We start from the raw sequence: 21166 nt of genomic DNA, 5'->3' as shown, positions 1-21166 counted from the left end.
ACAGAACTCCTAGAACATTGATACATCAGGCTGTTGCCCACACAGAGCCTTTGGTTTGCCCCTATGTTGTAGCATCTTTGGTATAGAAAGATACTCTGCACTCTATTAAAAAAGAAGCATGTACACAAAACCAGCCACAAACCCTCCTATCTACAATGATGTTTTTCTGAAAGGTATGTGATGGCAATAGAGGCAAAAAGTTTGTGGGAATGACCAAGCAGTATCTGATTTGACTTAAGGCACACTTGAGTAGATATACACAACACTGCTTGTGTGACCAATAACCTGAGACTAGACAGCCTAGGAACTAGGATAAAACCAAATAATACTGGTCTTAAGAAATCTCATAATAAAATGATGCCTGACGATATTCGGCTATCCTCAGAGGTGGGTGTCTTATTCAGCCATTGTCAGAGAAGCAACCTCCTGTAGCAGATAGAAACAAATTCATAGACCCACAGCCTGGCAATATACAGAGAGTGAAAAATCTTGGAATACTTAATTCTAAATGGGATATCTCCATCAAATCCTCCCCTCAGAGTTCAGGAACCCTGAAGAAGAGGAAGTAGAAAAAAATATAAGAGTCAATAGTAATGGAAGACACAAAGAAAACTAGACAACCTAAATCAACATAAACAAAGACCATGTGGACTCCTGGAGACTGAGGCAGCATGCACAGGGTGTGCATGAGTCTGTACCAAGTTCTTGGTTCTTATATTATGGCTTCCAGATTAGTGTTTTATGGTATTCCTGAGCGTACAAACAAGGGGTTCTCTCATTTCTTGTGCCATTCTTGGGCTTCTTTATTTCTGCTTGTGTGTTTAGTACAATTCCAATGTGTTAATCTTTGTTTCGTCTTATTTTATTACTATTCTTTAGAAACCTTTTTGTTTTCTTTTTTTATGTTTCTTATTTTGTTTTGTTTGTTTTGTTCTTCGAGACAGGGTCTTTCTGCATAGCTTTGAAATCCTAGAACTCATTCTATAGACCAGGCTGACCTTGAACTCAGAGATCCTCCCACCTCTGCCTCCCATGTGCTTAAGACACAGCCACACTAAGCTTTGTTTATTAATGAGAGACAGATAGGAAGTATATCTGGATGGGAGGGTAGTGTAGAGGAATTGTGAGGAATAGAAAATATATATGTGAGAAAAATATCTATTTTCAACAAGAGACAAAAAACTGAAAACATAAAAATAAGACTCAACAATATAGACCATGTGATAGTAGCATAAAAAGCAGACAATTAGATCAACAAAATAGAATAAAGGACCCAGAAATAAAATGACAAAGCTATTCCTACTTAATTTTACAAACCTAGCAAAACTCTTCATTGAAAAGAAGAATGTCTATTCAATAACTGATACTGATTTTAAAAAATGTAATGTATCTTCAGAAGCATGAAAGTAGATTAATATCTTTCACCTTGTACAAAAATCAGTTCACTCTGAGAAAAGCACCTTACTTTAAAACCCAATGCACTGAAAGTTCTAGAAGAGAACATACAGAAAAGACCTTTTCTAATATAAATCCAATTGCACAGAACCTTCCCTCAGTATCAATAGATTGATACATGAATATCAAAAGCTTCCTTACAACAATGCAAGCATCAGCAGAACACAGACAGCACACAGAATGGAAGAAAATTTTACCAGCTACACTTCAGACACGGGGCTGAAGTCCAGAACTTATAAAGAATGCAGAATTTAAGTATCAGGAAAATCAAACTGCCAATCAAAAAACTTCCAAATAAAATAAATATTTTTTAAAAGAAACACAAATGAACCATGAGTATTCATAAAATGTTCCATAGTCCTAGTAATCAGGGAATTTCAAATAAAAACTACTTTAGATACCATCTGAGTCCAGTCATAATGGCTATCATCAACAAATCTGAGAAGAAATGAGAGGATGTGGTGAAAAAGTACTCCTCATTCAATATTAGTGGGGGTCATAATTAATAAAGTCATATAGAAATCAGTTTAGATATTTTTTCAAAAATTAAAATATAATTACCATTTGACTCAGCTGTTTTACTACTCCTGGCCATATACCTACAGAACTCTTTATCCTACCAAAGAAATTTTCATTATCGTGATTTTTTTAATTTTTTGAGATTATAATATATTATAATTACATCACTATCCCCTTTCCTCCCTACACCTTCATGTTTATCATTCCTATATCACTAGAGAAAACTGGATTCAACCAAGACATCTGTCAACAAATAAATGGATAATGAAATTATAGATACATATGTAAATATATGAATACTACTCAAAAGAAAAGGAATAAATCAGTTTCTGAAAATTGATGAAACTTAAAATGTATAATATTAAGTGAGGTAATACAATCTCAGGAGAAACCTCATTTTCTACTTTATATAAATCACCTAGAACATGTGGGAACAGTATAACATTAGGAAAAAGAATTAAGACATGATGAAGGACTAGATGGAGGTTATGGGCATATGTTATGAGAGAAGATATAAACATGTTTTTCCAATTCTAAATCTGTCATGGATTTTGTTGTGGTTTGTTGGTGGACAAGTGAATCAAAACTTACCAGTGGAAAGTGTGAAATCTGATGTGAAACCCCATGTCTTCATAAAGCAAATTCTGACTGTATAGAAGTTCAAGGAGATATATAGACTTCAGGCTTGGTTAACCTTGGTTGTAATATTTTTCCAGGTTTTTTTATTATAATAAAGTTAAATCAAACAACAACAAAAAGGACTGTGTATTTTTGGTAACATGTGTTACAAGACAGCCCAGATACTTACTATCTAGTAAATTACCTAGCAATCCCAAAGGGTGCCTGTAACCAGAAAACCCTCTCCTTGCAGTGAAGTGATTCCACTTAGGTACTTCCCCATTTCCTGGATTCCTAAAAGGCTACAATGTTTCCACATAGCCATCTGAATTCATGCATTCTCTGACTTCTTTCCTGGGATAAACTGCTTAGCCTCTGGCTTAAAAGTGCCTTCTGATCCATTTTATACTCCTTCCCAGGATACAGCCTCTGTAGCCTCTGGTTTGAAGGGGCCTTTCTGCTCTGCTCTCTGCTCTGCTGTTTGTTATGCTTTCTTTGCTGTTATATAATTTCAGAAACTCATTGCTTACATGGGTGGCACAGCCTCTAATCCTAGCAATATTCTCTTGGGCGTGTTCTAGAACACTAGTCTGACTATGCCTATAACTCTGGGGAAAAGAAGAAAATGTTTTCTTTCATCCCACAGTAAAGGAGCCATCTGCTCTCCAAATTTTCCAGGGAAAACATGCCTCTTTTTATCCAAAGCTGTGTTTACAAGTTTAATACCGAAATATAAATTCTGCATTGCTAACCAGGGGTACTTGACTTTGGCCAGTTCTTAGGGGAATGTAATATTCTGTAACTTTAAGACCTCTTGAAGCATGGAAAATGGGGTGGGGAAAAAGTACTTTTAGTTTTTTAATCCAAGGGTGAATAAAGTCTGCCTACAATTTAGAAGAAAAAGAAACTTAGAAGTTTAACAATATGTAGATAAACATTTACTTTTTTCTGTTTTCATTTATTTGTTTTTGTGTATTTTTAGCATAATATGTAAGAGAGACTGAGTTCCAGGATTAGCCCATGCTGGCCTTCATTTACAGGCCTGAGCCACAACTCAAAAAAGACAAGTTTTAAGAGTCATTCCTGTCTAAAATGCCAACAACTTCTTTGCTAAAAAAAAGAAACCAACTCAAAATGCAGGCATTTTTATCTTCCTCATTTGTTCTAACACTCAAAAACATTACCGTTACCATTAGAATATACACTTGAGTCAGAGCAGATAAACAAGCTCACTTCCTGTCTGACTGTCACAGAATTCTTGAATATCCAAACAGCTCATGTGCATTCTCTGGTTTCTCTTCAGATCTTATAAATCTTTCACATTCTCTGTAACTGTAAGGTGAAAAGCCACATATCAGCAGGCTGAGATGTCATTTAGGATGGACTTCACTACTAGCAACACTGATGTTAAGAATTAGTATCACCCCTGCCCATCCTTAGAATTGAAATGTGTGAAAGGAGGGAGGAAGCACCACATAACCGCCTCTCCCTCAGCCTTAAAACACCATGACAGAGAGGACAGGTGAGGTAGACACAGGACATTTCCTTCTGATAGAGTGTGACTAGGAAACCAGGGTTTCTCACTGAAGCTGGAGCTAACCAATTCTGGCTAATTTAGCTAGCTAGCTTGCACCTCACTGTCTCTGTCTCCTGAGTGCTGGTATCAGAGACTCCCATTGTGCCTGCATGGCATTTATGTTGGTTCTGGAGGTGTGTACTCTGGTCCTAATCCTTGCATAGTTAGCACTTTATCCACTGAGTCATTCCCCCATCACCTACCCAATTTTCTGACCTCTGATTCAAAGAGATGACTTTCTTTTCTCATCTAGCTCCCTCCTCCTCACAGCTACTAACAATATCTCTAGCATGTGTGCCTTTGTTGCTTTTTCTGCTAAATCACAAGAAAATTGGATTCTGAGTCTCTTTTTACAAGATTAGTTACTTATAAACTGGACTCTGCACTACTTTAGTGACACAACTAGTGGTATAAAGAGGAGTGACATGAAACTTCTCCCAGAAAGAACTTGGAGGCTTGCCCTGCTGAGAATAAATTCAGCCCCTACCCTCAGCTAAAGCATCCTGTATGTTCTGTCACTGACAGACTGCAGCCTCCCCTCCTCCAGGAAAGATCACACTTTCCTTGCCTGTCTCTCTGTAGAAGAACCTGACCTCAAAGAGACAAGTAAGTGGAAGAGTGGGTAGGAAGTGATGTGGACAGATTTTGCATTGTCTATTCTATTTATTCTATCTTGTACTTATCTGTCCACACCAGTGTCTGAAACCAGGCCCCACAGTCTAAGATTTACATTGTCTCTCAGTAGGGGCACCGATTAGAAGCAAATTGTAACACAAACCAATCTATGCTTTATTCCATTTGGTTTTTATCTAAAATGTTATAATCATACTAGGATTTCATCTAGGATTTCTTCTATCTTACTTTTGAAGAGACTGGGGTTTTATGCTTTACACTTAAGTTCATATTCCACTTAAACTTTTGTTTCATTTTGTTTTTATAAGTATTTGTTGGTTTTTTTTAAGAATTTCATATTTGACCCTACGTTTCTACTTCCACAAACTCCTCCTATCACAACTCCCTACCCTATTGTCCAAACTTTGTTACACCTTTTTTAAAAGTTTTTTTTTTCCCAACCCATCCTGTCTGATCTGTATTTTCCATATATCCTTGGATGTTTAGCCATCCAATGCAGTCTGGACAATCAGCCAAAGTAAACATCTTTTAAAGAAAACTAAATCTCAATCTCCCAGCAAGTATCAAATACCAATAGTGTTCAGCTAGGAGTGGGACTTTGTGCTTACTTCTGTTCTCCATGATGGGGTTTTGTAGTGACTGAAGTTGTACAAATTTAGTACATATTGTCACAACTGTGTTAATTCACATATTCACCTTCCCTGTTCTATTGAGAAAACACTGTTTCCTTTTAAATATCCAAAATGTCTGGCTCTTACAATCTTTTTTGCCAAATCTCCTACAAGAATCTCAGAGTCTTGAAAGGTAGAAGTATGAGATATAAATGTCTCAATTACAGCTGAGAACTCCACAGCCACTTATTTTTTGAGCCTTGACCAGTTGTAAGTCTCCTTTTAAATTTCCTCTTATTGAAAAAGGAACTTTTCTGATGAGACTTGATGATGCACTAACCTATAGAAGTAATCTAAACAGTGAGCCAAACTCCTGGAATCCAGTTGCAAAGAGGGAAGAATGATAAGAAAAGGGGTCAAGACCAGGCTACAGAAACCCACAGACAGATGACCTGAAAAAGGGGGAGCTCATGAACCCCCTGACTGATAGCTGGGAAACCAACATTGGTCTGACTCAGACCCTCTGAATGTGGGTCTCAGTTAGAAGGCCTGGGCAGTCTAAGGGATCTCTGACAGTGGAACCAGGATGTATCCCTCATGCACGAAAGAACTTTGGGAGCTCATTCCCCATGAAGGGATATTCCCTTAGCCTAGAAGCAGGAAGGAGGGCCTAGTCTCAACTCCAAATGACTTGACAGTTTTTGATGATCCCTCCTGGAAGGCCTCACCCTCCTTGTGGAGTGGTGGAGGGGAATGGGATGGGAGGGTGGTCGGGGACATGGGAGGGAGGGGGAGGAAACTGGGATCAATATTTAAATATGAAAAATAATAAATAATAATAAAAAAGAGACAAAAGATGTAATGGTAAAAAGCATGCTGACGTGTACTAAGAGGCATGCTACAGCCTTAAGGAATCCAGCCGTACAAGTTTTTCCAGGGAAGCAATATCTACAATGAAACCTTCAGGATGAAAAAAAAAATGAACCAGCCAGGCATGGTGTGTCAGGCCTGTAATCCCAGCACTTGGAAGACTGAGGAAAAGGGTTGCCTCTCATTTGTAGCCTGAGCTACATACTGAGTTGTTGGCCAGCCTGGGCTAAAAAGTGAGACTATTTTCTCAAAGATGTGAAAGAAAATCTGCTGAGATAGCATAACTGGTAAAGTGCTTGACTTGTCAGCATGAAGACTCAAAGTTGGTGAATGGTGGCATGCATCTGTAATCCTGGCACTGGAGAGATGGCAACAGGCAGACCTTTGGTTCTCACTGTTTGATCAGTCTAATCATTGAGCTCCAGGCAATGAAGAGATGCTATGATTAAAAGACCAAAAACCAAAGATCCAAGATTAACCTCTGATCTCCACACATACACATGCCTCAGCAAGCATGCATATAGACACTGCACAAAGAGGAACACGTATGCACACATGTTTTATGACACAGCTAGAGTTATCAGAGAGGAGGGAATCTTTATAAAGAACATGACTCTATAAAGAAAACAAAGGAAAATGTGTAAGACATTTTCTTAATTAATGATTGATGGGAAGGCTCATCCCATGGTAGGTAGTGCCATCCTTGGGCTGGTAGTCTTGGGTTCCCTAAAATAGTAGGCTGAGCAGTCCAGGAGAAGCAAGCCAGCAAGCATCACTCCTCCATAGGCTCTGCATCAGCTCCTGCCTCCAGGTTCCAGCCCTATTTGATTTCCTGTCCTGGCTTCCTTCAATGATGAATAGCAATGCTGAAGTATAAGCCAAACAAACCCTTTCCTCCCCAATTTGCTTTTGGTCATGGTATTTCATCACAGCAATAGTGACCTAAGGCAGGCATTGGTAGCAGGATTGTAGGTTATTGCTGTGACAGACCTGACCATGTTTTTTAGGGGAGTACTGGGAAATGACTTCAAACTTCAGACAAGAAAAGCCATTGAGTGTTCAAACCTTGGTGGGCTACTGTGTGGGAGCTTGGAAGAAAAGGATGTTGAGAAGAATATAGATGGAGGCCTGGCTTATGAAGTTCCAAGGGGAAGTTTGAGGGTCTCTTAAAGACTGTTAGGGCCATTGTATATTTGCAATTTTGAATTAAGATTCTGTGGTTCTGGTCAGGGAGGGCTGAGGAGTCAGCCACGCTTAACCAGAGTGGCACTTCAGTCCCATGTCACTGAAGTGAAGCCTTTGTTTTATTGGGACAATTGATGCTGGTCATCTGGAGCTGAGAAATTAGCAACAATTAAGAAGAGACCAGCAACACTGAGGTGAAATCTTCTGGGAGGTGGTTCCTCTGGGTTAGCACAGAGAAGTTGTGTTCCAGAGGCAGCCAAGATTGTACCCAGTGCTGGCAACTAAACTTAGTAGTGTAAGAGTCACCCAGGTGGTACTGGTTTTGAAGATATGAAAGGGTTATGGATAGCAGCTAAGGCTTGGCACTGTGAGAGGCCAGGAGGGGCCATTTGTGAAGCTGCAGTCAGAGTAAGAGTGGTAGCCCCAGGACTGAAGGAGTCATACAGAGAAACTGAGGCTTGGTACAGTGAAGAGTGTCTAGGAGAGGCTGTTGGTGAAAGTGTGACCCAATTTTATGAAGCTCCAGCATTTTGGGGATTTCAGTACCATAGAATGACCACCAAGAACAGCAGTAGTGGTGTAGGGCAGCCAGCCAGAGCCAAGGAAACTAGCTGTGTGTCCTGCAGAGGACAGAGTCAGAAAAGTGACCCAGGATCTTTGGAATTGCCCAGATAATTCCTGAGTGAATCCCAGATATTGAACAGCGAGTTATTTACAACTTTTGTAGTGTTATTTTGCTTTGTTTTGATTGTCACTGTAGCCTGGTTCTTCCTTCTTGAAGTAAGAAAAGTATTTAACTTATTTTTGATTTTATGGTAGCTCACATTTGAAAGACAATGAATTTTAAGAGACTTTGAGTTTTAAAAAAGACTAGACATTTTATTTAAAGAGACTGCATTTTTAAGTGTTTTAACTTTTAAAGATTTTAGAATGTTTATACTGCAATGTTGACATTAATGTGTGATTTGGGGACAAACAAAAAAGGGAAGGTTGTAACTTAAAATTGATGTGTTTTATGTCAAGTTGACAAGGAGTCAGTTGTGCTAATTAATTTTATCTCAACTTGACACAACCTAGAGTCATCAGAGAGGAAGGAGCCTCAGTTGAGAAAATTCCTCTGTAAGATCTGGTTGTGATTTTGAAGACTCCCCATGAAAGGCTTCACCCTCCCTGGGGAGCAAAAAAGGAATGAGATGGGGGTTAGTAGGAGGAGAGGGAAGGATGGGAGGGTTCAGGAACTGGGATTGACATGTAAAACAAGCTTGTTTCAAATTTAAATTAAAAAAAATTATTTAAAAAAAGAAAATAAATAAATTTCATAAAGATATTTCCATTTGAGTATATCATTTAATTTAGTAATATATTGAAAGGTTTCATGCTATGGGCCTAAGGGGTCTGTCCTCTTTATATAATAGGTATTAGAAAGGTTATTAATGCCATAGGCAGCAGCATTGCAAGAAAAAGTCTAAAGAAATATCAGGACGTCCCTTCTCATACACTATAGAGGAAAAGTTAGATTCTATACCAGTAACTGATTGGCAGTCCATAGTACATGCTTACAGTTAAACTAAATCTGATTCTCAATTTCAGGGAGGAAGAGAGTCTGTTACCCTGAGACCTGTATGCCAAATCAGCTGTAAGGGTGGAAAGAGCAAAAATTTAGAGAAACAAGTTCATGAAAAATAATGTGGCATTATCTAAATATACTCTCTATACCATATCCCTTTGCCACTTCCTATCATCTCATCTCCTTTGTTACTCACAAAATTTTGTTAATATTTACTTAATTTAGTTATGTGTATGAGTGCTTTGCTGCATGTGCATATGAAAATTGCCTGCATACGTAGTGCTGATGGATGCTTGAAGTAGGAGCAGGATTATTTTCTACTTTCCTAGCCCCCCAGACTGCTCAGCCCACCTGTGATCTTAGGACCCAGGGGAAAACAGAAGCCAGGATATCCATGGCTGAGAGTACATAGGAGCAAAGAAAATCTTGGATGTCTGCTTTCAGGGTAGCTTGTTTATTGGGGGTAACAGGCCAGTTTATGTATAGCTTGAAGAAAAAGAAACAGGCAAAATACACCCAATTTGCATCCATTGGTCATATTGAAGGTAAGCAGGCATTATCAAATACCACAGAATCCCTGTGCAGGGGGAAGTGTAAAGAGGAAGCAGAGGTGGTACATTCCTTAGTTTATCAGCTGACAGGCTGTCAGCAAAATAACATGCTGACACCACCTTTTTGGGGTGTCACAATAAAAGGGACTCTGAGAAAGCTTTGGAGCCTAGCCTCCTAAGAACATTCACACACCAGATAATATGGAAAAGAATTCTTACAGGTGAGATACAGGTTAAATATAGATATCTGTTCTTCACAGAGCCATGGAAACAGAAAAGTGCATCCCTGATGAGGCTCAATCCAAAAGCAGAAGACAGCAAGGTCTCAATGAGCTTCTAACAGAAGTGGGGTTATCTGTAGACTACTGGCTGCCTAAGCTTCAGGAAGATCAGGGTGTGACCTGTGCCCAAGCATTACAACACTTAGAAGAAAACTCCAGAAGCTGAAGTCATAGACACAACACACATGGGAGAAAAGGCCCTAAAGAAGCTGTTTGACCTCTCACAAGCTTTGCAGGAGGCTCCAGGGGAGATGATAAGGAACAGGCAGAGGCAGGCAGGACAGGCACTGCAGGAACTGAGAGTTTTGCAGTCACAAGGGAAGCATAGACAGGAAGAGGCAGTGAGGAGGAAAGAAGCAGAGCTGAGACAAGCAATGGAGATCCCTGAAGAGTGCTGCCCAACGCCTGAAGTACCCCTAAAAAATATAACTGAAACAATGGAGAGACAGCTCAGTCACATAGAGCAGACACTGGCAAATAGTGAAAACTTCTCACATAGAGACCTGGTAAGATTCACATCTGGAGGGCTGGCTCTGCAGGGAATTTATAAGACTTCCCACCAAAAGGACCTGGTAGCAAGGAGAGAAGAACTACTCAGTGTCCCCCAGGAATTCTTTCTCTTTGGATCTGAGCAAGGAAAAAGAATGGAAACAAAAGAATTCACATCTTCCAAAGAAGAATCCTTATTCACTGAAACTGTGGAGAAGCTCGGTTTCAGGTTAACACTGTCAGCCAAGGGTACATATGGAACAACTCAGCTTCCTGCAGGAAGTCTCTGCTCTTATTGTGATCCTCATGTCAGCTTCTAATAATAATAAAGAGAACCAAAATCTTGTCAGAGACCTGTGGAAGTCATCAAAAGCATTGATCTGTTTAATTGATGACAAAGAAAAACTCATGACTAATAATTCTGGCCCAAAGGTGAGAGTTGGCATTAGGAATAGAAATGAGGCAGAATTAACAGAAGAACTCATGACTGCCATCAAACGTTTGCTAGAGATCTCTAGTACTGCTCGGAGTCTAGAAGACTATTCACAGGTGGCTCGAAAACGTGGATTCAAGATTGATGTAGACCAAAGAAAACTGAAGGAAGACAAAAAAAAAAGGCACGGGCAAATCTGGAACTCCTGAAACAATCCAAGTTATCTCAGATAAAGGAAGACTTACTCCCCCTTCAGGGACAACTGTGGCACCATTGGTGTAAGAAGGACATAAAACTCTATCAGCTGCAAGAAAAAGGGCAAAGGAGCATAGAACAACACAAGAGTGACATAGAACAGAAAAACAAAACATCAGAAGACAGCAGGTTAAAAAGGCTCTACCTCCCAGTGATTTAATGCAGTCAGTCTTGAAAGTTCTTAATGATGACTCAGAAAATGGCCTCAATCTACTTCTTGTACTGGTTAAGTGTGGTTTTGGAATATCTAACCAAGGAACATCTGGAGATTTTACATGAAAAGTAACAATTTTTGTGGTCACAGGTACAAGCAGAAAAGCAAAAGGCAGAAAACAGCAGCGCCAATACAAACTGGCAGAAGCAGATAGAAGACATCTCTACTGAGATTCTTAACTGCACTGTAGGGATTGAGCACATTCTCCAAGAAGTTGGCCAGATCTATGAAGCACTGGAAGAAACTTCCTCTAGAGACAGCATTTTTCTCTGTCTTCCCCAAATTGCTATAGACCGGATGATAGCTGGTGTTCCTATTGAGCTCATGCATGGAGATGCTTCATATGTGCCTCTTAAGTGGGTAGCAGCTGTTTTAGACAAGATCTCAGAAAAAAATTGAGACAAAAGGATGTTTGTTCTCTCTGTCCTTGGCCTGCAAAACTCAGGGAAGTCCACCCTACTGAATGCACTGTTTTGTTTAGAGTTCACAGTTAGTGCAAGCAGATGTACCAAGGGGACCTACATGCAGCTCCTGGAGGTGGATAAGAAATTCACAGAAGAACTTGGCTTTGATTTTGTGCTAGTTGTAGGCACAGAAGGACTTCAGGCTTCAGAGCTCAACAAAATATCCCAGAATTGGGACAATGAGTTGGCAACATTGTTGATCAATATTTTTGGAGAGAATCCATCAGAGATGCAGGATATCCTACAAATTGTTGTTCAGGCATTTCTGAGAATGAAACAAGTGAAAATATCCCCCAGTTGCATCTTTGTACTTCAGAATGTAGGCGAACTTATTGCAAAAGGCCAAACTATGAAAGGACGATGGAGACTGGAGCAGAGACTGGATGAAATGACAACATTAGCTGCTGAACAGGAAGAATGCTCCAACATAACCCACTTCAGTGATGTAATTAAATTTGATGTCAATAATCATGTCTACTACTTTGCCCACCTCTGGGATGTCAAACCCCCAATGGCTCCTCCCAATCCTCGCTATAGCCACGATGTCAAAGATTTGAAAATTGGGATTCTTAGGACTGCCCTGCAGGAATCCTAGGGAAGAATCATGAAGATCTCAGATGTAAGACTTCGAGTTCAGGACTTGTGGAATGCCCTTGTCAGTGAGAACTTCATTTTCAGTTTTAGGAACACCCAAGAGGTCATAGCCATGAGCAAACTGGAAACCATGTATAATCAGTGGACCTGGGAGCTGAGGAGTCATGTACTGGAATTACAAAATCAGTTGAACAATCAGATTCATAATGGAAAAATCCTGACAATCACAACCAATGAATTGGAGGGTCCATTTAATATGAAGTATGAAACAATCAAGCAAGAATTTGACAAATACTTAAAGAAGACCCAGACAGATAAACATTAGTTCAATGGAAAGCAAATTTTGAACATAAGCTACTTATTCTTAAAGATGCAGTTATTTCAGACACCAGAAAGAAAAGCAATGAACTCATCAATCTTAAAAAAAAAAGCCAAGACATACTAGATAACCAAAAAGCACATTATGAAAGTGTCAAAACTTGGCTTTGAGTGTGAAAGGTAAAGAATTAAGTGATGAAGAGTTGCATGAGAAAGTCAATCAAGTTTGGACAAACTGGATCTACAATGTGTCTTCTACTGCTCCTCCTATCACAGAGCCCAGATGGGGATGCTGAAAGCATTTGTCTAGGGTATTTCACAAAGGGCAAAAATATTGCAGAAAGACTAAAAAAATGGAGAAATATATTGCATTGCATTAATATGACAAGCACGTCCAAATGAAAAACAGGTGTCTTGTACTTCGAAGGAGTTTATAATCTTGCCATAAAGAGTCCATCAGGAGAACTACTGATAACATTTATGTAACATTCAATGAAAGAATTGAAACCATTTGGAAGCAGAAGCGTGACTACAGCCATAATGATTTTCATAAAATCTTGAGGGTAACAGAAAATGTACTGAAGTCTGTTTCCCCTGAGGAAGATTACACATTAACTAGAGACTACACCATTGACTTATCCTTATGCTTATTCCAAAGAGCATGTAAGAGTTTCATGGAAATGCACATGTCATTTAAGACATCAAACAATCCTATGACCTATCTGAAGATCAAGAAAGATGATTTCTTCTTGAGTTTTAAGATCTCCTGCCAAGGTGCCACCTCCATCACATCCTTTGTTGACTTCCTGTGGTTCAAGCTGACTCCTGCTATCTATGAAACATTATGGGGAAAAAATGGGTCCTAAAGTAGCTGGGGACATGAGAGCCACCTGCCCTGAATTCAATGGAAACAGAGCTAACCTGGAGAAACATATTCTCATTTCTCTGGCAGAAGAAGAAGATTTTGAAAAGTATTGGCAATACATTCATCAGCCACAATCCTTTTTGAGGGATTATATTATTGAACACATTAGAAGATACTGTTCAGAAGAACAGGATGAAAAAGTAAAAACTTTTTTTAAAAATAAGTTTAGGAGACATCAAGAATGCCATCCTCACTGCCATTCATAAAACCACAGAAGTAGCTAACGGTAACAACAGCACTGCTTCTGGCTGGTTGGATTTGTTCTGTGATCACCTAGAGAACAACCTGATCTTTCCGAGAAAAGACATGGTAAGCATCAAGCACCAGGAGATTAAAGATACTGAGTTTCTTAAGGAAGCCATGAGTGCAGCTTTGGATCCTGTAATTCGGAAAGTAGAAGAGGACTGCTCAAAAAGGCACATAGATGAAATAGTTGCTGACATTGAGAAAATCCTTTCTGAGCATCTCTATGGCTGCTGGAAACAGTGTCCTTTTTGTAAAGCAATTTGCACAAACACCATTACCCACCATGGTGGAGACCATAGTGTTCCATTCTACCGCCCTCAGGCACTCAATGGATGGCATTATCATAACACAGACTACTTTTTCACTAACATCTGTACCACTTCTGTAACAAGTGACCATTCATTTATTTTACATGCAGTCCAGGAATTCCCATACAAGAAATACCGAGAAGCGAGAGGTAATTATGCAACATGGAGCATCATCCCAGACTTATCTACCCAGCCATATTGGAAATGATTTATCTGTCACTTCAGATCAGAGCTTGAAGTGAGGTATGAAAAAAAAATTTACAAATTTAGGTACTATTCCAGATTCATGGAACAAAGTCTCAAAGCAAGAAGTACTTGATGACTTGAAAAAATAATGATTGCCAAAATACCACACTAACACTGCCACACAAATTTCACATTAACCGAGGAAGCCTAATATCAATTTAGGTATCACCTTCAAGATTCAACATTATAAATGAAATATGTAAGAATAAATTTGTTAACTTTTCAATATTTGAAGACTTTTTCTCTCTTGATATCTTATTAAATGTAATATAATTAATATTTGAATGTACGGTAATATCAATATTCAAGAGCCTATTTCATGTTTTGTTATTTAATAACTGTAGAAGTATTTAGTGACTCAGTAAATGTTGTCTTATTAAAAGGAGATGCTAGCATTTCCAGCTGTTGTTGATTCCTTTACAACAAATACATGGTAAATTCATCCAACTTATACATCTGTGAAAATGCTACAATTTGCCTTAAAGTAGTTTAAATGGATGTTTTCACTCACTCTAGTTATGACAAAACATTTCTGACTCATTGTATCAACTTTCATTGTCTATAGAAGATACCAAAGAAGATCATTTTAGTAGCTTCTCTTCTAGAAAGAAAATAGTCAAATTTGGCCAGGACATATTTTCAAGAAAATAAAGAAAAATAAATAAATGAATAAATAGTATTTTCATATCATATTATCACCATTTTGTCTATTTTATCTGGTATTTTTCTGTTAATCCTGAAAAACAAGGTCAAATCACAGATAATAGCATTCAAACATGGTGTTACATAGATACAAACTCTGCAACTTGTAAGAATAACATGCCTTGTAAGTTATATTGTTTCAATGGTATCACAAATGATGTAAGATTATGAAAACACCTTCTGATTGGATTTAAGACCAATTCCATGAATAGATCCACTTCTGACACTGCTATAAAAAGATCATTAATCTGATATTAGATCGCTCTTAGGCCTAGGGAAATACCTATTAATAATTGTTTTGGTAAAGTAACATAGCAATACAATGATTGGTATGCCTATAGATCAGTGATTTGTTCAACCTGCAGCAGAGAAGTTCCTTATAGTAGACAGGACCTAACACAGATACCCATAAGTGGACAATGTGTTGAGAGTGAGAAACCTTGGAGCACTCAGTTCTAAATGGTATATGTTCATCAAACGGTATGTGTTCTCATGGAGACTCAGAGCTATGCTGAAGAGGGGGCTTAGAATTTGCAAGAACCTTGCACTCCAAGGAAAAGGTAGTAAACTCTGGAGACTGTGGCAGTACACATATATGTACCAAGCCTGACAGTGTCCCAGTACTGAGAGGGGAAATTGAACACAGCATCCCAAGTGTAATTAACAAATTATCTACAATTGATGCTTGTGGACCAAGGAAAATTACTTTTCTCTAATGGAGTTCTACTCTACACTACAGCAGGCTCCATACCCAGGATCATTTGATGAACATCAACCAAACTGAATGATATTTATGTGGAATTTTTGCCTCGTTTTGTGTAGGCAATTTTTGTCTTACTTGTTTTTTGACTTGTTTATTCTGATTTTCATTTGTTGTAGGGATTTGGAAGGGCATTGTAGTGTATTATTTTTGTAGGTTGGTGTTTATTTTATTTGATTTTGAGTGTATTTTTGAAAGAAAGAGAGTAATAACAGACTTTTGTACATATGGAGTAAAAGAGGAACTGAGAAATAATTGGAGAAGGGAAAAATAATCAAGATATAGTATTCGAAAATTTTCCATAAAATAAAAATAAAATGAGCATAAAAATTAAAACATGGTGTTGTATATAGGTACAAGAAGGAATTGTTACTGGAGTTACATTTTGATGGTCACATAAAAAAAAGTGCTATGATGTTTAACAATGACTGACAATTTTACAGGGTCTAGAGTCACCTAACACACAAAACCCCAGGTCACACGATTTTATATTAGTTTAGTCTATGCCTAGGAGAGATGATAAGGATTAGATCAATGGGGGTAGGAACATGTTAAACAAGGTAAGAAATCTCTAACTGGGAAGACCCTTTCCTTAGCTGCTGTCTCACACTGTATAAAAGGAGAAAGATATCTGAGCATAGAGCATTCACTGGTCTCCATTTTGTTGACTGGGGTTATAGAAAGACTGTCTGGCTGGAATTCTCTCCTCCTCTTTCTCCTTTTCCTTCTCCTACTTCTTCTCCTCCTTCTCCTTTTCTTCCTCCTTCCCCTCCTCTTCCTCCTTCTCCTTCCCCTCTTATTAATCCTCCTTCTCCTCCTCTCCTTTTGTCCTTTCTTTTTTTCTTCCTTTCTTTTTATTATCTTTTTCAGCCCTTTCTGGGCAACTGTGTTTGGGAAGACTGTAATTCTAGTTGCAAATATCTGGTCTTACCTTTGTTGGATTTTTTCTTGTGTGTGTGTGTGTGTGTGTGTGTGTGTGTGTGTGTGTGTGTGTGTATGTGTGTTACTTCTTGACCACAGAGAGCCCTCCTTTTCTAATCCCAGTTCAACTCTTCCCCTTCCCCCATTCACTCTTCCTCCATTTCTATTCAGAAGAGGGAAGGCCTCACAAGGGTATCAACCAGCCATGGCATATCAAGTTGAAGGGAGGTTAGGCACATCCTCTTCTATTAGGGCTGGTGAGGCAACTTAGTAGGAGGAAAGGATCCCAAAATCAAGTAACAGAGTCAGAGAATGCTCCTGCTCCCACTGTTCAGAGTCCCACAAAAAGACCAAACTACACAACTGTTATATATGTACCAAGGTCCTACATCAGTCCCATGCATGCTCCCTGGTTTCAGCTTGTCTCTCTAAGACCCTTTGAGCCCAAGTTAATTGATTCTGTGGCTTTTTTGTGGTACCTTGAATGCATCTGGCTCCCACAATTCTTACCCTCCTGTTATGTAGGATTCCCCTAGCTCCCGGTAATGTTTAGTTGTAGATCTCTGCATCTGTTTTACTAAGTTTCTTGGTGAAGCCTCTCTGATGACCATTGGGCTAGGTACCTGTCTAAGATTATATCATAATATTATTAGAAATTATTTTCATTTGACTTTTTTTTCCCAGCCATGATTGGTTCTATCAAAAAGTCCTCTCTTGTGCCTACATGTCAATATGTATTTTCTGTTTCTTCTCAACTGGATTCAGAGTAGCAGTTTGTGTAGTTAAATATTGTTCATTTAACAAAAACTATGGATATATTGAGGAATGAACATCAATTTGGGAACTGTCTCTATCAGGTTGGTGTGAATATAAGGTATTTTCTTGAGCAATGATTGATATAGTAGGAAATAGCCCACTACTGCCAATGCCACTGGACCTGTGAACATAGGTTGTGTAAGAAAATAATCTGAGCAGCCATGAGAAACAAACCAATAAGCAGCGCTCCTACATGGTTCTGCTTCAGTTCCTGCCTCTAGACTCCTGCTTTGGTCTGCTCAGTGATGGACAATGATCAGAAATTATAAGTCAAATGATCTGGCTCCTCTCCAAGTTGGATTCATTCAGTGTTTTATCACAGTAACAGAGAGCCAAACAAAGACACAGCTTTTATGCCAATGTCCTTGATCTGTGTATGGCTGACTTTTGTGCAGGGGTGTAAATAATGCTCTGCTTTCATTCTTCTACATGGAGCTCTACAAATTATCTGCACCAAATGCTGAAGATTCTATCTTTGTTCAGTGTCCTATTAGTTAGAGTTTCTATTGCTGCAAAGTAACACCATGACCAAAAGTAAAGTTGAGGAATGTGTTTATTTGGATTACACTTCCATATCACTGTTCATCAACAAAGGAAGCTATGGAAGAAACACAAACTAGGACAGCTATCTGGACACTGGTGTTGTGCAGAGACCATAGATGGCTACTGCTTTAGCATGTCACTTTGGGGTAGCTGTTTTTAAATATTGTAACACTAACCAATTGATGCTTTATTCCATTTGTTTTGTTTCTAAAATATTATAAAGATACCATGATTTCATCTAGTATTTATCCCATTTTTTCTTTTAAAGAGACTGAAATTTTATCCTTCATATTTAAATCCATCTTCCATTTAAACTTTTGTTTCATTTCATTTTTAAACGTATTTGTTAGATTTTCATATAATTATTTTGATCATATTTATCTACTCTCATCAAATATTTTTGTTACACCTCCCTTCCCTATTGTCTAACCAGTGTTCCTTCTTTTGTAAAGTTGTTTTTTACAGCCCATCAAGTGTATCTCTGTTGCCCCAATACTGACAGGTGTGTGGCCATCCACTGTAGCATGGTGGACAAACAAAAGTCCATATCTTTAGAGAAAACTAATTCTTACTCTTTCAGCATTTTATCATTTATGGATCAATAGAGGAGGGCTTGGCCCAGAGTAGATGGTACCATCACTAGGTTACTGAACCTGGTCTGAGCAAGCCATGGGAAGCAAGCCAGTAATCAACTCCCCTCCATGTTCTTTGAACCAGATCCTGGCTCCAACATTCTGGCCTGTTTGAGTTCCTGTCCTGGTTTCCTTCACTGATGAATAGTAATGCCAAAGTGTAAGCCCAATAAAACATTTCTGCACCAACTTGTTTTCTAGTCATGGTGTTTCATCAAATCAATAGAATCCTTGGTAAGGAGTAAGATTTTTTTTTCCGCCCGCAGCTGGTCTTGTCCAGCTGCCGCACCAGCCCCAATTAACGCACAGAGACTCTGTATTAGATAAAATGCTGTTGGCCAGGTACTAGTTTCTTTTCAGCTAGCTCTGTCTTAAGTATTAATCCATTTCTATTTATCTAGTATTTACATGTGGTCTTATCTTACAGGGGAGTGCGGCCAGCGTCTGGTCTCCCCAGTCTCTCCATGTTGTCTGCTCCTTACTTCTTTCTATTTCCTCCTTGTCTCCTAGTCCCTCCTATCTTCCTTTCATATTGGCCAGCAATGCTTTATTCATTAACCAGTATGAGAAACATATATACAGAATGACATCTCCCATTATCTCCTCTTTTCTGTCTAAATAAAAAGAAGGGTTTTAACTTTAACATAGAAAAATATATAACACAACAGTTAGTTATCAAGTAAGAATCACAGTTAAACAATATTTAGTCCATTAACATTTAGCAAGATTAAAAGAAACTATTCTATCATCTATCCTATATTTGTGAGTCTAAAGTCCTATATGTAATATATCTTTAAACTTAACTAAGGAAAACTGTAACCATAACTATCTGTCTTCAACTCCTTCAAAGACCACAGAAGGATAGTATATAAACTCTAAAAATGACAGAGACATCTTGCCTTATCAGTCACTAGAAGTTCTTCTGTAATCTTCCATCTTCAACCCATAAGCCATAGTGTGTCTGGTAGAATCTTCAGCAAAGCAGGAAACTTTACACTGTCTTCTTGTATTGGCAGATTGTCAGTCACTTTTCTCTGTGTCCTGCAAATTGTCTGGCAGTCTCTTCCATGAAGCAGGAACTCTGTAGCAATGTCCATCTTGAATCAACAGTCACTTTTCTGTAAGTCCTGCATGTCCAGTTTATACAGCATAAAGTCAAACAGTCCAGACAAGAGCAGTATCTTGTCCAAATGGCTAGGCTTGCCATATTGGAGGCAAACTCCATAATGTGTTTCTTTAATGTCCATCTTCCTTTCTGACGCATGTGGTGTTGCCAGGAGCATTTATGTCTCACTGTCAAGAAAAGCCCTAAACCATTTTAAATGCCATATTCTGTAGGTCTTTGAAAGGTTTGAAGAATGCCTATCTATCTCAAATACATCTCTGCATATCTAGAAAACCTAACTAATACTATAAATTTTTACTATTATAGGTAACTATCTATAATCTGTACTAAATTATATATTACATTTCTAAATGAGCTATATAAACACAATACCTAAACAAAAGGAGAAATATACATATCACAAAATTGACCTTAAATTGTATTAATAAATGAAAATCCATTCCAAAACAAAGTAATCATATCTATACCATAATCCCCTTTTTATCTTTAAAAAGAGATTGGTTGTGGTCATTAACCATTTATAACCAAGCCCACTTAAATGAAAACATATATAAACAATATTTGGGAATTTGGGTGTCGTTCTTTCCTAACTACTTCCTAATGATAGGGGGCGCTGTCATGTGGATCCTAAGAAGATGCAGAAATCCTGGCTGTAGTCTGCAAGGATGCCTTGTCCAAGCTGCTTTGAATGTAGGATCATCTGGTACTCTGTTTCAGGGGGTCTGGCTTGCTGAAACCACATTAGTCTGGAAGGAATCCACAGCTTTTCCTTTTCTGTGGAAACAAAAATAGAAATATTTTTCCCCGCTAACCTATCCTTAAACTTAAATTTTGGAGTCAAAGCATTTTTAAAATATATAAATTGAATTAATCCAGCAGCATTTGTTTTAACAATTGATATTATTTCCTCAGCAGTCAAACAATACAAAGACAATATAATACTGTACAATATACAGATTCTCTCTATCTTTATGTGACCTTTTTTTACTTTGTTTCTTTTACTTTTTTTTTTTTTTTTTTTTGAGACAGAGTTTCTCTGTGTAACTTTTCTCTGTGCTGGAATTCACTTTGCAATTACAGAGATCTGCTTGCCTCTGTCTCTTGAGTGCTGGGATTAAAGGCATGTGCCACCACACCCAGCTGTTCTATTTATTTTTAAACCATTTTATCCCTTTTCTCTTTCTCTCTCAAGCTACGTATATTTTAAAACACGTATATTTTAAAACCTTTAGTGCTTTTTCTTAATGTGAATCTGTCTTTATTGTAAATGTTTATCTTTTTCTGGCCACAAGTCTTTTATTTGATAAA

At 38.3% G+C, this 21166-nt stretch overlaps 1 protein-coding gene and 1 pseudogene across 1 annotated transcript in view; both read left to right on the top strand.

Moving 5' to 3' along the window:
• The window catches only part of LOC127228111 (interferon-induced very large GTPase 1-like), a 122032-nt gene that overhangs the window by 37032 nt on the left and 63834 nt on the right, over positions 1-21166 (top strand). The window lies entirely within an intron of this gene.
• LOC127227613 (interferon-induced very large GTPase 1-like) lies at positions 10611-14447 on the top strand (annotated as a pseudogene).

The sequence above is a fragment of the Phodopus roborovskii genome, unplaced genomic scaffold (genome assembly GCF_943737965.1).
Source record: "Phodopus roborovskii unplaced genomic scaffold, PHOROB, whole genome shotgun sequence".
NCBI lineage: Eukaryota > Metazoa > Chordata > Mammalia > Rodentia > Cricetidae > Phodopus > Phodopus roborovskii.
The sequence above is the reverse complement of the archived record's forward strand: the minus strand, read 5'-3'. Positions and strand labels throughout refer to the sequence as shown.